This window comes from Macaca mulatta, chromosome 4, assembly GCF_049350105.2.
Source record: "Macaca mulatta isolate MMU2019108-1 chromosome 4, T2T-MMU8v2.0, whole genome shotgun sequence".
Classification (NCBI taxonomy): domain Eukaryota; kingdom Metazoa; phylum Chordata; class Mammalia; order Primates; family Cercopithecidae; genus Macaca; species Macaca mulatta.
Window position 1 is genome coordinate 152,580,192 of NC_133409.1, and position 14,945 is coordinate 152,595,136.

A 14,945-nucleotide genomic window follows, 5' to 3' on the forward strand; every position below is an offset into this window, starting at 1 on the left:
TTTTTGAGACGGAGTCTTGCTCTGTCGCCCAGGCTGGAGTGCAGTGGTGCGATCTCACCTCACTGCAAGCTCCGCCTCCCGGGTTCACGCCATTCTCCTGCCTCAGCCTCCTGAGTAGCTGGGACTACAGGCGCCCGCTGCCACGCCCGGCTAAAAAATGTTTTGTATTTTTAGTAGAGACAGGGTTTCACCGTGTTAGCCAGGATGGTCTCGATCTCCTGACCTCGTGATCTGCCTACCTCGGCCTCCTAAAGTGCTGGGATTACAGGCGTGAGCCACCGCTCCCGGCCATTAAGGGAATAAGTTTTAACAGTCCAGGTTCAGGGTTAGTGGAAGTGAGGAATTGGAGGGAAAGGTAATTCAGCCAAAGGTGGATAGAGAAGAATAGAGGAAAGAGAACAGGAAATCTCCTCTGGAGAGGGAAGAATCTGGGGCCCTAGAGCCTTGTTGTCCTTTCTCAACTGTTTGTTGGTCTCAGTTAATTTTGTGATAGAATCTTAGAGGGAGGCAATTTTCGAATCCTGAATGTACTTTGAAACTTTGAAGTACCAAGTAAAGTAAGCCTCCCATTCACATTAATTTTAGGACCGTGGTCTTCTAGTTTTGTTTTAAGAAAGACAAGTTTGGGGAACTCAAAAGACCCCAAGGATGGCCATTGAAGATCCAAATTAACTTTGGTGTAGTCTACCTGTTGATTTCAAAACGTACACAATAGAGGACCTTAATTTTTTTTCTTATTTATTTTGATTTTTTAAAACAGAGATGAGCTCTTGCTATGTTGCCCAGGATGGTTTCAATCTCATGAGCTCAAGCAATCCTTCCACCTCGGCCTCCCAAGGTGCTGAAATTACAGGCATGAGCCACCAACCATAAATTTTGAACATATAGCTGACAGGAGTCCCAGAAGAGGGCCTATATTGGATGCTTTGGAATTTTGGCATCCTGTTCTGCCTCTTATTAATTTCTCAACAGCAAAAGAAAAATTCTATAATCCCTGTGAGGAAATGGTAGGGGTTGGAGCGATTTGTTTTTTAACAGTGTGCCTAGCATAGGATTTTTGTTTTTACTTGGTGGACAGGCAGCCTGTGATCTAATTGTCCGTCCTGTCATTTTTCTTGAGAGTGGTGCGCCACCTAATGGCAATTTTGTTTATTCATGTACCAGTTTATCCTGACAACAGATAATTTCTCTTTGGGGAGACTGAAGTCTGTCATTGAATGGTGACAACAGCCCAAACAGCTTCTAAAGGGTTGACATATACCCACCTTTTTAGAAAGTGAAGTTTGCTCTTAAAAGATGTTCAGAAACAGAGGCAAGAAATCAAGCAACAAACTCTGTAAAAGTCTCTTCCGGAGGTAATCCTTCTTCAGGATCACTTCTGACACCAGATTATTCAACCTAAAAAAAAAAAGACATTAGAGAAATGTCCAAATACGTTGAGTTTATTTGGGAATGAGAATGAGGATTGTAACCTGGGGTGCACTGGTGGATTGCTGTTCTGGAAATATTAGCTTAGCCAGATGTAGTGGGTTGAATGGTGGTCCCCACAAAGATATGTTTCTGTCCTAGTCCCCAGAAGCTGTGAATGTCAAATTGTTTGGAAAAAGGGTCTTTGCAGATGTAATTAAGCTAAGGATGTTGAAATGAGGAGATCCTCCTAGGTGGGCCCTAAATCCAATGACAAGTGTCTTCCTAACAGGTACACAGAAGGAGAGTCAGGAGAGGAGAAGGTGATGTGAAGAAGGAGGCAAAGATTGGAGCAATGGGGCTACAAGCCAAGGAATGCTGATGAATGACCTACAGCTGCCAGAGCTGGAGGACTCAAGGAATGGATTTGCTCCTAGAGCCTTCAGACGGAGTGTGGCCCTGTATATTGATTTTGGAGTTTGGGCCTCCAGAACTGTGAAAGAATAATTTTCTGTTGTTTTAAGTTGCCAGCTTTGAGGGCATTTGTTGTGGCACCTACAGGAAGTTGAAATATGGATGGTCAACTTCAACATCAACAGTGGTACATCAAATTGATATTATATACTCTTGATAAGGTATTTGGAGAATAGCACTTCACCTCATCTAAACATCCATAACCATAGTCCAACTAGCCATGATCTAAACCTTAACTAAATTCAACTTGAGGGACATTTTACAATACATCTGGTCAGTACTTCCCAAAATTGTGAAGGGCATCAAAAATTAGGAATATCTCAGGAACTATCACAGACCAGAGGAGGCCAAGGAGGCATGAAGGAGACTAAATGTAATGTGATATTCTCGATGGAATCCTGGAACACAGGAAGGACATTAGGGGAACGCTAATTAACTCCAAATAAAGTCTGCAGTTTATTATTTAGTAATAATAAGGTACGAAAATGGCTTCATTAGCTGTGACAAATGGACCATAATAATGCGAGATGTTCACACCAGGGGAAACCGACTATGGAGCGGATGGCAACTCTGTACTACCTTTGCAACTTTTATGTAAATTTAAAACTCTTCTAAAATAAAATTATTTAAAAGTAGCACTCAGGAAAGGATTAAGGGGTGGAAGAAAAAAATGATCAACTTTCCATTTTCCTGGAGTGTTGCCATGAAAAGGCTGGAGAGAGGGTTTGCAAGGAGGAGTTGGAAACCTCAGAGGCAGCTCCAGAGCCCACCTCTGTTCCGCAGAACTGGAACCCCGCGCAGTCCAGGGCTTAGAAAGCCTTTCCACTCCCTTGGACGACCCCAGCCCCACCTCACTGATACATCCTTTCTGGGTCAACAATCTCTGTCTTAGACCACCGCCCGGTCCTCTCCAGAGGGGCTCATCAGAAACCAAGCGCATAGCGGCAGCGCCCCCGTGTGGCCAAAGGACTGAAGACAGGCACTCAGCTCCCTTTTCCCTTCCCCACCTGGGACCTCCCTAGGGTCCTCTTCGGATCTCGGCCGCGGAACAGGGCTCTGTGCACATGGGGGCGACCCCGTCCCGCGACAGATGTTTTTTTCCCAGTTAGTGGCGGTGGACTCTGCCCTCAAGGCAGAGGGAGGTCTGCAGGTCCTAAGACCTGGTTCCCGAGTCCGGGTGGACCCCACAGACATACTGTACGCAGCCTCTCAGTGGTTTTGGAATGAGGCCTTGGACTCTCAGTGTTTTTGGACTCTCAGTGTTTTTGGAACGAGGCCTTGGAGTCCCTGAAATTTGTTCTGCTGCTTCCAGAGAGGAAGATCCCTCCTCCCCGGAATCCACTAGTTGAGTCTCCAGCCCTAGTACGGAGGGACCCGGGAAGGACGTGGCATCGGAGTTGGAGACTATATTCGGTTACAAGGATGTCTGGGATCAGACTGGGCTAAGCATTTGCCCCCAATCCATCGGGAACCCGAGGGCGGTTCCTCTGCCACTCCCCGGACCTCCAGGACCCAGGCATCTGAACCTACACCCTATTGGATCCTAGAGGGCAGCCCCTCCCCAGCCTTGAGAGTCCAGGATTCTGGCCCCACCCGAACACTGAGAGTCCAGGACCCTGGCATCCGACCTCCTCTTCCCATTTGCAACCTAAGCAGATAGGACCTGCTGTCTATCTCCCTTAATCCTGGCCCTCTGCCACCTCCAATCCCTGATTAAAGGTTCTTGATTCTGGACTCAAATCTAATTTCTGGTCCCGTCGATTGTCCGTGACGGTCGCCCACCAGGAGAGGCTCCCCAGCGCGAAACATGCTGCAGCTGAGCGACAGCGGCGGATTTTGGCTCTTTGGTCCAGACTCTCTCCCCGAAGCGCCCGGGACTCCGCCCTGGAGGCTACTCAGGGATCTGTCTTCCTCTGCGGCAGGAGGGGGCGCAAGGGGATTTCTGCCACTGAGGCTGCACTCACCACCCTGGGTAAGCTGCTCCCCACCGCTCCCCTGTGGACCTCAAAAATCACATATTGGGAAAATACCGACCTGTCGGCCCCAGACTCAACTTTAAGAAGTTCTGGTCTCTAGATTTATTCAGACCCCGTTTTTTGAGCATCTACTTTTCGTCAGGCGCTATTCTAGGCGCTTGGGTCAAATCCAAACAGGCACAAATCATGGCCCTCGAATAATTTACGTTCAGTTGAAAGACATGGCCAATAAAAGTTACTGAAGTCAACTACAGGGGTGTCCGAAAATAAAGGATGATTAAGAGAAAAGCAAAGCACAGAAGATGAAAGGAGCCGGGGGCAATTTTACGTTATTATTATCGGTGTGAGATTTCCCGAGAGGCGCCCTGCGAGGTGAGACCTGAAGCAGATGAAGGAGGGAGCCCTGGGTTACTGGGAGGAAGGGTGTTCTAGAATCACACTCTGCAGACGTGGAGCTCCGCCGGGGAAAGCACCCAGGCTGCGGCAGGAATGGGGCTGGGTAGGTTTCAGAAGGACTTCCTGAGGCGGGTTGCGGAGATCACGGTTTGTGTGTCTCCTGACCACTTCCTACCAGTGCCTGGCACTTCATGAAACACTTAGCTTGCCGGCAGGGTGAGGGGCCTGGTGTGTGGAGGAAGGCTGGGAGAGGAGGAGACTAAGGTGCGTTCCAGCCCCTACTGTGTCTCTGTACTTTTTCTTTCCTGGACCCAGAGTTGGAAATGTAAATGGTACTGATGTCTTCGGCAAATCCTAGAATCCCTGGAACTGGAAGAAATCTTGACATGGCAGGATGTAAAATTAAGGAATTTCTAAGCCCTAGAGGCTCTAAGACAATTTAAAGAAAGACTAATTTTGAGAAAAAAATTTTAAATATGCCAATAATCTTTTATATTGATTACATGCTAAAATTATATTTTGGATATATTGGATTAAATAAAACATATTGTTAAAATTAATTTCACTGATTACTTTTTACTTTTTAAAATGTGGCTACTAGAAAATTAAAGATTACCGATGTGGCTCACATTTGTAACTCAGATTATAGCCTGTTGGGTAGCACTATTTTAGAAGGCTAGCAACTTTAGCTCGTATGTTTATATCTATGATTTATATCAAGTGAGTTTTTGGTTACGGTGTTACTTCTTTTTCTTGTCATTTTTTTTCCCAGCACCATTTGTTGAAAACACTATCCTTTCCCCTTGAAGCATGTTTTAGAGACATACATGTGTGGTTTTATTCATGAACCCTTTATTCTATTCCACTGATTCATGGCTATCCTTATGCCAATAACACAGCTTTGATTCCTGGAGCTTTATAGTAAGTCTTGTAATCAGGTAGTGTGTATTTCCAAGTTTCTTCTTTGTAAAAATTATTGTGGCTATTCAAAGTCCTTCAGATTTCCATATAAATTGAAAAATCAGCTTAGTAATTTCTTTTTTAAAAAAGCCTGCCAGGATTTATTTTTATTTTTTATTTTTTTTAACTTTTAGGTTCAGGCCTGCTAGGATTTTGATTGCAATTGCCTTTAATCTACAGGTCAATTGTGGGAGACTTGGTACCTCAACAACATGAATATTCCAATCTTTGAATATTATTTGAATAGTATTTGAATAGTATTTCTCCCCACTTAACTTACGTCTTCCTTATTTCTTTTTTGGGGGATGGGGTTGTTTTGTTTTTTAGTTTTTAAAAAATTTCAATAGGTTTTTGAGGGAACAGGTGGTGTTTGGTTACATGAATAAGTTCTTTAGTGTTGATTTCTGAGATTTTGGTGCACCCATCACTTGAGCAGCATACAATGTACCCAATGTGTAGTCTTTTATCTCTCACCCCCCTTCCCCTGAGTCCCCAAAGTCCATTTTATCATTCTTATGCCTTTGCATCCTCATAGCTTAGCTCCCATTTATGAGTGAGGACATATCATGTTTGGTTTTCCATTCCTGAGTTACTTCACTTAGAATAATAGTCTCCATTTCCATCCAGGTTGCTGCGAATGCCATTATTTCATTCCTTTTTATGGCTCAGTAGTATTCCATGGTGTATATATATATATATATGCATCATTTTCTTTATCTTCTCGATGACTGATGGGCATTTGGACTGGTTCCATATTTTTGCAATTGCAAATTGTGCTGTTATTAACGTGTGTATGCTGGTATCTTCTTTGTATAATGACTTCTTTTTCTCTGGGTAGATATCCAATGGTGGGACTGATGGATCAAACAGTAGATCTACTTTTAGTTATTTAAGGAATCTCCATACTGTTTTCCATAGTTGTTATACTAGTTTACATTCTCACCAGCAGTGTAAAAGTGTTCCTTTTCATCACATCCATGCCAACATCTATTATTTTTTGACATTTTGATATGGTCATTCTTGCAGGAGTAAGGAGTTATTGCATTGTGGTTTTGATTTGCATTTCCCTGATCATTAGTGATGTTGAGCATTTTTTTCATATGTTTTTTGGCCATTTGTGTATTTCTTCTGAGAATTTTTTATGCATGTCCTTAGTGCATTTTTTGATGGGATTGTTTGTTTTGTTCTTGCTGATTTGTTTGAATTCTTTGCAGATTCTGGATATTAATCTTTTGTCAGATGTGTAGATTGTGAAGATTTTTCTCCCACTCTATGGGTTGTCTGTTTACTCTGCTGATTATTTCTTTGCTGTGCAGAGGCTTTTAGTTTAATTAAGTCCCATCTATTTATCTTTGTTTTTGTTGCATTTGCTTTTGGGTTCCTGGTCACGAAGTCTTTGCCTAAGCCAATATCTAGAAGGGTTTTTTTTTTTTTATGTTGTCTTTAAAAATTTTTACAGTTTCATGTCTTAGATTTAAGTCTTTGATCCATCTTGAGTTGCTTTTTGTATAGGGTGAGTGAAGAGTATCCACTTTCATTCTTCTATATGTGGCCTGCCTATTAATCCAGGACCATTTGTTGAATAGGGTGTCCTTTCCTCAGTTTATGTTTTTGTTCGCTTTGTTGAAGTTCGGTTGACTATAAGTATTTGGCTTTATATCTGGGTTCTCTATTCTGTTCCATTGGTCTATATGCCTATTTTTATACCAGTACCATGCTGTTTTGGTGACTGTGGCCTTATAGTATAGTTTGAAGTTGAGTAATGTAATGCCTACTGATTTGTTCTTTTTGGTTAGTCTTACTTTGGCTATGCAGGGTCTTTTTTTTTGTTCCATATGAATTTTAGGATTATTTTTTTCCAGTTCTGTGAAGAATGATGGTGTTATTTTGATGAAAATTGCGTTGAATTTGTAGATTGCTTTTGGCAGTATGGCCATTTTCACAATATTGATTCTACCCATCCATGAGCATGGGATGTGTTTCCATTCGTCTGTGTCATCTATAATTACTTTCAGCAGTGTTTTGTAGTTTTCCTTGTAGAGGTCTTTCACGTGCCTGGTTAAGTATATTCACAAGTATTTTATTTTTGTTGTAGCTAAAGTAAAAGGGGTTGAGTTCTTGATTTGATTCTCAGCTTGGTGGCTGTTGGTGAGCAGAACTACTGATTTTTGTACATTAAATTTGTATCCTGAAACTTTGCTGAATTCATTCCCCCGTTCTAGGAGCCTTTTGGATGAGTCCTTAGGGTTTTCTAGGTATACAATCATGTCATCAGCAAACAATGACAGTTTGACTTCCTCATTACCAATTTAGATGCCCTTTATTTCTTTTTCTTGTATGATTGCTCTGGCTAGGACTTTCAGTGCTATGTTGAATAGAAGTGGTGAAAGTGGGAATCCTTGACTTGTCCCAGTTCTCAGCAGGAATGTTTTCAACTTTTCCCTGTTCAGTATAATGTTGGCTGTGGATTTGTCATAGATGCCTTTTATTTCTTTTTACTTTTTTTTTTTTTTTTGAGACGGAGTCTCGCTCTGTCGCCCAGGCTGGAATGCAGTGGCCGGATCTCTGCTCACTGCAAGCTCCGCCTCCCGGGTTTACACCATTCTCCTGCCTCAGCCTCCTGAGTAGCTGGGACTACAGGTGCCCGCCACCTTGCCCGGCTAGTTTTTTTTTGTATTTTTTTAGTAGAGACGGGGTTTCACCGTGTTAGCCAGGATGGTCTCGATCTCCTGACCTCGTGATCTGCCCGTCTCGGCCTCCCAAAGTGTTGGGATTACAGGCTTGAGCCACCGCGCCCGGCCGATGCCTTTTATTTCAAGATATGTCCCTTCTATGCTGATTTTGCTAAGGGTTTTAATACAAAGGGATGCTGAATTTTGTGAAATGACTTTTCTGCATCTATTGAGATTATCGTGTGATTTTTGTTTTTAATTCTGTTTATGTGTTGTAGTACATTTATTGACTTGCATATGTTAAACCATGCCTGCATCTCTGGTAGGAAACCCACTTGATCATGGTGGATTATCATTTTGATATGCTGTTGGATTCTGTTAGCTAGTATGTTTTTTTTTTTTCGAGACAGAGTTTCGCTCTTGTTGCCCAGGCTGGAGTGCAGTGGCACAATGTCGGCTCACTGCAACCTCTGCCTCCCGGGCTCAAGTGATTCTCCTGCCTCAGCCTCCCGAGTAGCTGGGACTACAGGCATGCACCACCACACCCAGCTAATTTTGTATTTTTAGTAGAGATGGGGTTTCTCCATGTTGGTCAGGCTGGTCTCAAACTCCCGACCTCAGGTGATCCACCCACCTCGGCCTCCCAAAGTGCTGGGATTATAGGTATGAGCCACTGCGCCTGGCCACTAGTTTCTTTTGAGGATTTTTGCGTCTATGCTCATTAGGTATATTGGCCTGTAGTTTTGTTTTTTTTCATTTTGTCCTTTCCTGGTTTTGGTGTTAGGATGATATTGGCTTCACAGAATGATTTAGAGAGGATTCCTTCTTTCTCTAGCTTTTGGAATAGTGTCAATGGCATTGGTACCATTTTTTTGAATGTCTGATAGAATTCCGCTGTGGGCTAATTTTTTTGTATTTTTGGTACAGATGGGGTTTCTCCATGTTGGACAGGCTGGTCTTGAACTCCCGACCTCAAGTGATCTGCCCGCCTAGGCCTCCCAGATTGCTAGGATTACAGGCATGAGCCACCGCGCCCACCTGGTAACTTCTTAAATTACGGTTTCAATCTCACTGCTTGTTATTGGTCTGTTCAGGGTTTCTATTTCTTCCTGGTTTAATCTAGGACGGTTGTATATTTCCAGGAATTTATCCATGTTCTCTACGTTTTCTAGTTTATGTGTATAAAGGTGTTCATAGCAGCCTTGAGTGATCTTTTATATTTCTGTGGTATTGGTTGTAATATCTTCAGTTTTGTTTCTAATTGAGCTTATTTGGATTTTCTTCCTTTTTTTGTTGGTTAATCTTACTAATTGTCTATCAATTCAATTTATCTTTTCAAACAACCAGCTTTTTGTTTCATTTATCTTTTGTAATTTTTTGTTTCAATTTCATTTAGTTTTACTCCGATCACGTTATTTTTGTTTTTCTTCTGCACATTTGGGTTTGGTTTGTTCTTGTTTCTCTACTTTCTGGAGGTGTGACCCTAGACTGTCTATTTGTGCTCTTTCAGACTTTTTGATGTAGGCATTTAATGCTTTCCTCTTAGCACTGCTTTTTCTGTATCCCAGAGGTTTTGATAGGTTCCATCACTATTATCATTTAGTTCAAGGAATTTTTTTTTTTTTCAGACAGAGTCTTGCTCTGTCACGCAGGCTAGAGTGCAGTGACACCATCTTGCTTCACTGCAACCTCCGCCTCCTGGGTTCCAGCAAAGTAATTCTCCTGTCTCAGCCTCCTGAGTAACTGGGACTACAGGTACCTGCCACCATGCCAAGCTAATTTTTGTATTTTTAGTATAGATGGGGTTTCACCGTATTGATCAGGCTGGTCTCAAATCCCTGACCTCAGATGATCCACCCGCCTCGGCCTCCCAAAGTGTGGGGATTACAGGCTTGAGCCACCACACAGGCCAGTTCAAGGAATTTTTGCATTTCCATCTTGATTGTATTGTTGACCCGTTGGTCATTCAGGAGCAGGTTATTTAATTTCCACATGTGTGCATGGTTTTGAGGGCTCCTTTTGGTGTTGATTTCCAATTTTATTCCACTGTGGTCTGAGAGAGTACCTGACATAATTTCAATGTTCTCATATTTGTTGAGACTTGTTTTGTGGCCTATCATATGATCTGTCTTGGAGAGTGTTCCCTGTGCTAATGAATAGAATGTATATTCTGCAGTTGTTGGGTAGAATATTCTGTAAATATCTGTTAAATCCATTTGTTCTAGGAGAGAGTTTAAGTCCATTGCTTCTTTGTTGACTTTCTATCTTGATGACCTGTCTAGTGCTATCAGTAGAGTATTAATGTCCCCCACTATTGTTGTGTTGCCACTGATCTCATTTCTTAAGTCTAGTAGTAATTGTTTTATAAATTTGGGAGCTCCAGTATTAGGTGCACATATATTTAGGATTGTGATATTTTCCTGTTGGACTAGTCCTTTTGTCATTATATAATGCCCCTCTTTGTTTTTTTAAACTGTTGTTGCTTTAAAGTCTATTTTTACTGATACAAGAATAGCTACTCCTGTTTGCTTTTGGTGTCCATTTGCATGGAACATCTTTTTCCATCACTTTATCTTAAGTTTACATGTGTCCTTATGTGTTAGGTGAGTCTCTTGAAGACAGCAGATAGTTAGTTGGTGAATTCTTATCCATTTTGCAATTCTGTATCTTTTCATTGGAGCATTTAGACCATTTACATTCAGTGTTAGTATTGAGATGTGAGGTACTATTCTACTTATTGTGCTAATTGTTGCCTAAATACCTTTTTTTTTTCTTTTTCATAGTGTGATTGTTTTATAGGCCCTGTGAGATTTATGCTTTAAGGAGGTCACATTGGTGTATTTCAAGGTTTTGTTTCAAGATTTAGAACTTCTTTTAGCAGTTCTTATAGTGCTGGCTTGATAGTGGCAAATTCTCTCAGCATTTTTTTGTATTATCTTTCTGCTGGGCACAGTGACTCACGCCTGTAATCCCAGCACTTTGGGAGGCCGAGGTGGGCGGATCATGAGGTCAGGAGATCGAGAGCATCCTGGCTAACATGGTGAAACCCCATCTCTACTAAATACACAAAAAAGTTAGCTGGGCATGGTGGTGGGCGCCTGTGGTCCCAGCTTCTTGGGAAGCAAGGCAGGAGAATGGTGTGAACCCAGGAGGTGGAGCTTGCAGTGAGCCAAGATTGTGCCACTGCACCCAAGCCTGGGTGACAGAGTGAGACTCCATCAAAAAAAAAAAAAAAAAGAAAGAAAAAAAGAAAAATACTTTATCTTTCCTTCATGTACTTTTCCTTCATTACTTTTACTGTATACAAAATTCTGGTTTGATAATTATTTTGTTTAAGTGTCTAAAGATTGGGCCCCAATCCCTTCTAGCTTGTAGGGTTTCTGCTGATAAATCTGCTGTTAATCTGATAGGTTTTCCTTTACAGGTTACTTGATGCTTTTGCCTCACAATTCTTAAGATTCTTTCCTTCATCTTCACCCTAGATAACCTGATGACTATGTGCCTAAGTGAGAATCTTTTTGAGATGAGATGAGATGAATTTCCTGGGTGTTCTTTGAGCTTCTTGTATTTGGATATCTAGATCTCTAGCAAGGCCAGGGAAGTTTTCCTCGATTATTCCCTCAAATAAAATTTTCAAACTTTCAGATTTCTCTTCTTCCTCAGGAACACCAATTATTCTTAAGTTTGGTCATTTAACATCATCCCAAACTTCTTGGAGGCTTTGTTCATTTGATTCTTTTTTCTTTGTTTTTGTCAGAGTTAATTTGAAAGCCTTGTCTTGGAACTCTGGTTCTTTCTTCTAGTTGTTTGATTCTATTTTTGAAACCTGCCAGTGTATTTTGCATTTCTCTAAGTGTGTCCTTCATTTCCAGAAGTTGTGATTGTCTTTTATTTATGATATCTATTTCTCTGAAGATTTTTCATCTATATTCTATATTATTAAAAAAATTCTTTTAGTTAGTTTTCACCTTTCTGTGGTGCCTCTTTAAGTAGCTTAATAATTGGCCTTCTGAATTCTTATTCTGGCAATTCAGAGATATCCTCTTGGTTTGGGTCCATTGCTGGTGAACTGGTGTGATCTTTTTGGGGTGTTAAAGAACTCTGCTTTGTCATATTACCAGAATTGTGTTTCTGGTTCCTTCTCATTTGGGTAGACTATGTCAGAGGAAAGATCTGGGACTCGAAGGCTCCTGTTCAGATTCTTTTGTCCCATGGGGTGATCCCTTGATGTGGTGCTTTCCCTCTTCCCCTTGGGATGGGGCTTCCTGAGAGTTGGACTGCAATTATCATTATTGTTCTTCTGAGTCTAACCACCCAGCGAAGCTACTGGTCCCCAGGCTGATAATGGGGAGTGTCTTCAGAGTCCTGTGATGTGATCCATCTTCAGGTCTCTTAGCCATGGATACCAGCACCTGCTCTGGTGGAGGTAGCAGGGAAGTGAAGTGGAATCTCTGAGAATCCTTGGTTTCAGTTTTGTTTAGTATGCTGATTTTCTCAAATGCTGGTCATGTTCAGACTCTTCTTGGGTGGGACTTGCTGTCATCATTGTGTGGGATGGGAGGCTGGTTCTCAGGCCAGTGGAGTTATGGAGTGAGATTATGGCTGCCTCTGCTGCTTCATACAGGTCACCACGGAGGTGGGTGAAAGCCTGTAGTGCCAGGCCCCACCCAGCTCCTATCTTGCCCCAGGCTATAAGCCTCCCTACTGAGAAAGCAAGCAGGGCTTTCAGGTCTCACCCCTCCCTGCCTGCCATGGCTTCTGTGCTCATATCTGCCCTTATCATTCACCCCGTCCACCCTTGATATTACCCAGAAAATTCACAGTTGGTCAAAATTATTATAAAGTTTCACTGGAAGCCTCCTTCTCCCTGTGGCCCTTCCCCAATCCCACTGTCTGCCCTCCCAAGGGATTGCTGTGAGATATAGTCAGAAATGACTTCCCTGGGCCCAGGAGTGCCTACAGGGCTCTTCCCACTGCTTCTTCCACTTTTATATTTCGCTCGACTCTCTACATTTGTTTCAGCTCTAGGTAAGGTTAAATACTTCTCCCCTGATCCAGACTTTCAGGTTCCCCAGTGAGGATGTGTGTTTGGAGGCAGACTTTCCCTCTCTCACCCTTTGGGAACTCACAGTTTTTCAGCTGTCTCACAGGGTTTGCAGCAGCAAGTCACTTATTTCAAAGGGTCTGTGAATTCTGTTGGTTTTCCTGATACGATCCTGTGGTGGTTCTTGAACCAAAATTTCACGATGTGAGTCTCTACATGCTGTTCTGTCCACCCCAGGGAAGAGCTGCAGTCAGTCCTGCCTCTTATCTTCCATTTTTCTCCAGATCTGTTTACTTTTTACTATTAGTGAAAATCTAGGGGAGCAAACATCATTGAAGTAATATGGTAAGCAGAAGAATGGGCTCCCAAAATGTCCATATCCTAAGCCTTGGAGCCTATGAGAATGTTCCCTAATATGGCAAACAGGACTTTTCCACTCACTCTGCAGGGCCAGACCTACAAGTCCTTCTGGTCTCAATTGCAAAGTCAGTGAAAATATCTTCGGAATATCTAAAAGCTAAACATCAGAATAGGGCTAATTCAAATCAAAATTGTGTGCTGTTCTAAATATATATCTTTACCTTCCTTTTTTAAAAAAGTATCCTTTCATTTCAGATGATATTGAAGACTAATTTACATTCTTAATGTGCTTTATGGTCAATGACTAGAAAGTTGAAACTGAAATGAGTCAGTTTAAAACTTTCATGTTTTATTAGATTCTGTTCAAATTTGAATCACCTACTAGTTTATGTAATCAAGTTATTCATGAGGTAAGTTGCAGCTTAAAAAAAGATCAATCACAAAGATAATCATTTCAAGAGTATACAAAATCACAATGCCCACTTCATATTCAGAGTTTATACCTCTAAGTATACAACTTTAATTATTATTATTATTGTTATTATTATCATTATTATTATTTGAGACAGGGTCTCACTCTATCACCCAGGCTGGAGTACAGCGGCTGTGGCATGGTCATGGCTCACTGCAGCCTGAGCTCTTGGGTTTAGGTGGTCCTCCCACCTCAGCCTCCTGAGTAGCTGGAACTAAGGGCATGTGCCACCAATGTCTGTCTAATTTTCTTGTATTTTGGTAGAGAGAGGGTTCTGTCAGGTACTCAGAACTCCTGGTCTGGAACTTCTGGGCTCAAGCGATCTGCCCACGTTGGCCTCTCAAAGTGCTGGGATTACAGGCATGAGCCACTGCACCCGGCCATCTTTAAGTGTTAACTGCTGCTTATGATGCAATTTGAAAGCAAACACTTTTTGTACTTTTAAATCAAATTGTGTTGGGAAATAAAAGGCAAAAATATTGGCAAAATTTGTTTTTGTTAACAGAAGATGATGCAATAAGGAATCCAAATGAAACGTAGGACCAGTGTTTACAATTTCTAAAAAAAAGTGTAGTTTTCAACTGTAGCCTCATAGCTAGCTAGCGGTTTTTAAACACATGTACAGCCAGCCGACAGTTCTCTAAAACATGTATATGCTACACTAAAAGATCCCTGCTTAAACATCAACAGTATTTAAATAGGTCTTACTGAAGTGGGACTTTCATGATACTTTAAAAAGCCAGTGGTTTAAAAAGTGAGTATGATAGGGCTACAGTAATAACATTACTGTTTTTTTTTTTTTTGAGATGGAGTCTCGCTCTGTCTCCCAGGCTGGAGTGTAGTGGCCGGATCTCAGCTCACTGCAAGCTCCGTCTCCCGGGTTCACGCCATTTTCCTGCCTCAGCCTCCCGAGTAGCTGGGACTACAGGCACCTGCCACCTCGCCCGGCTAGTTTTTTGTATTTTTTTTTAGTAGAGACGGGGTTTCACCGTGTTAGCCAGGATGGTCTCGATCTCCTGACCTCGTGATCCACCCGTCTCGGCCTCCCAAAGTGCTGGGATTACAGGCTTGAGCCACCTCGCCCGGCATAACATTACTATTAATAAAAGTTACAGAAGAGATTATTGCTGTACTTTTCCTCATAAACACCATCAAATTGTGTTGCAGTTACAAAAAGTACAACC

The 14,945-nt window shown here is 42.0% G+C and overlaps 1 long non-coding RNA gene across 1 annotated transcript in view; it reads left to right on the forward strand.

Moving 5' to 3' along the window:
- The window catches only part of LOC144340511 (uncharacterized), a 29,955-nt gene that overhangs the window by 12,379 nt on the left and 2,631 nt on the right, over nt 1-14,945 (forward strand). Inside the window, exon 4 of the long non-coding RNA XR_013416695.1 lies at nt 1,700-4,229. This is a non-coding gene — a long non-coding RNA (uncharacterized LOC144340511). The remainder of the gene's footprint in view (nt 1-1,699; nt 4,230-14,945) is intronic.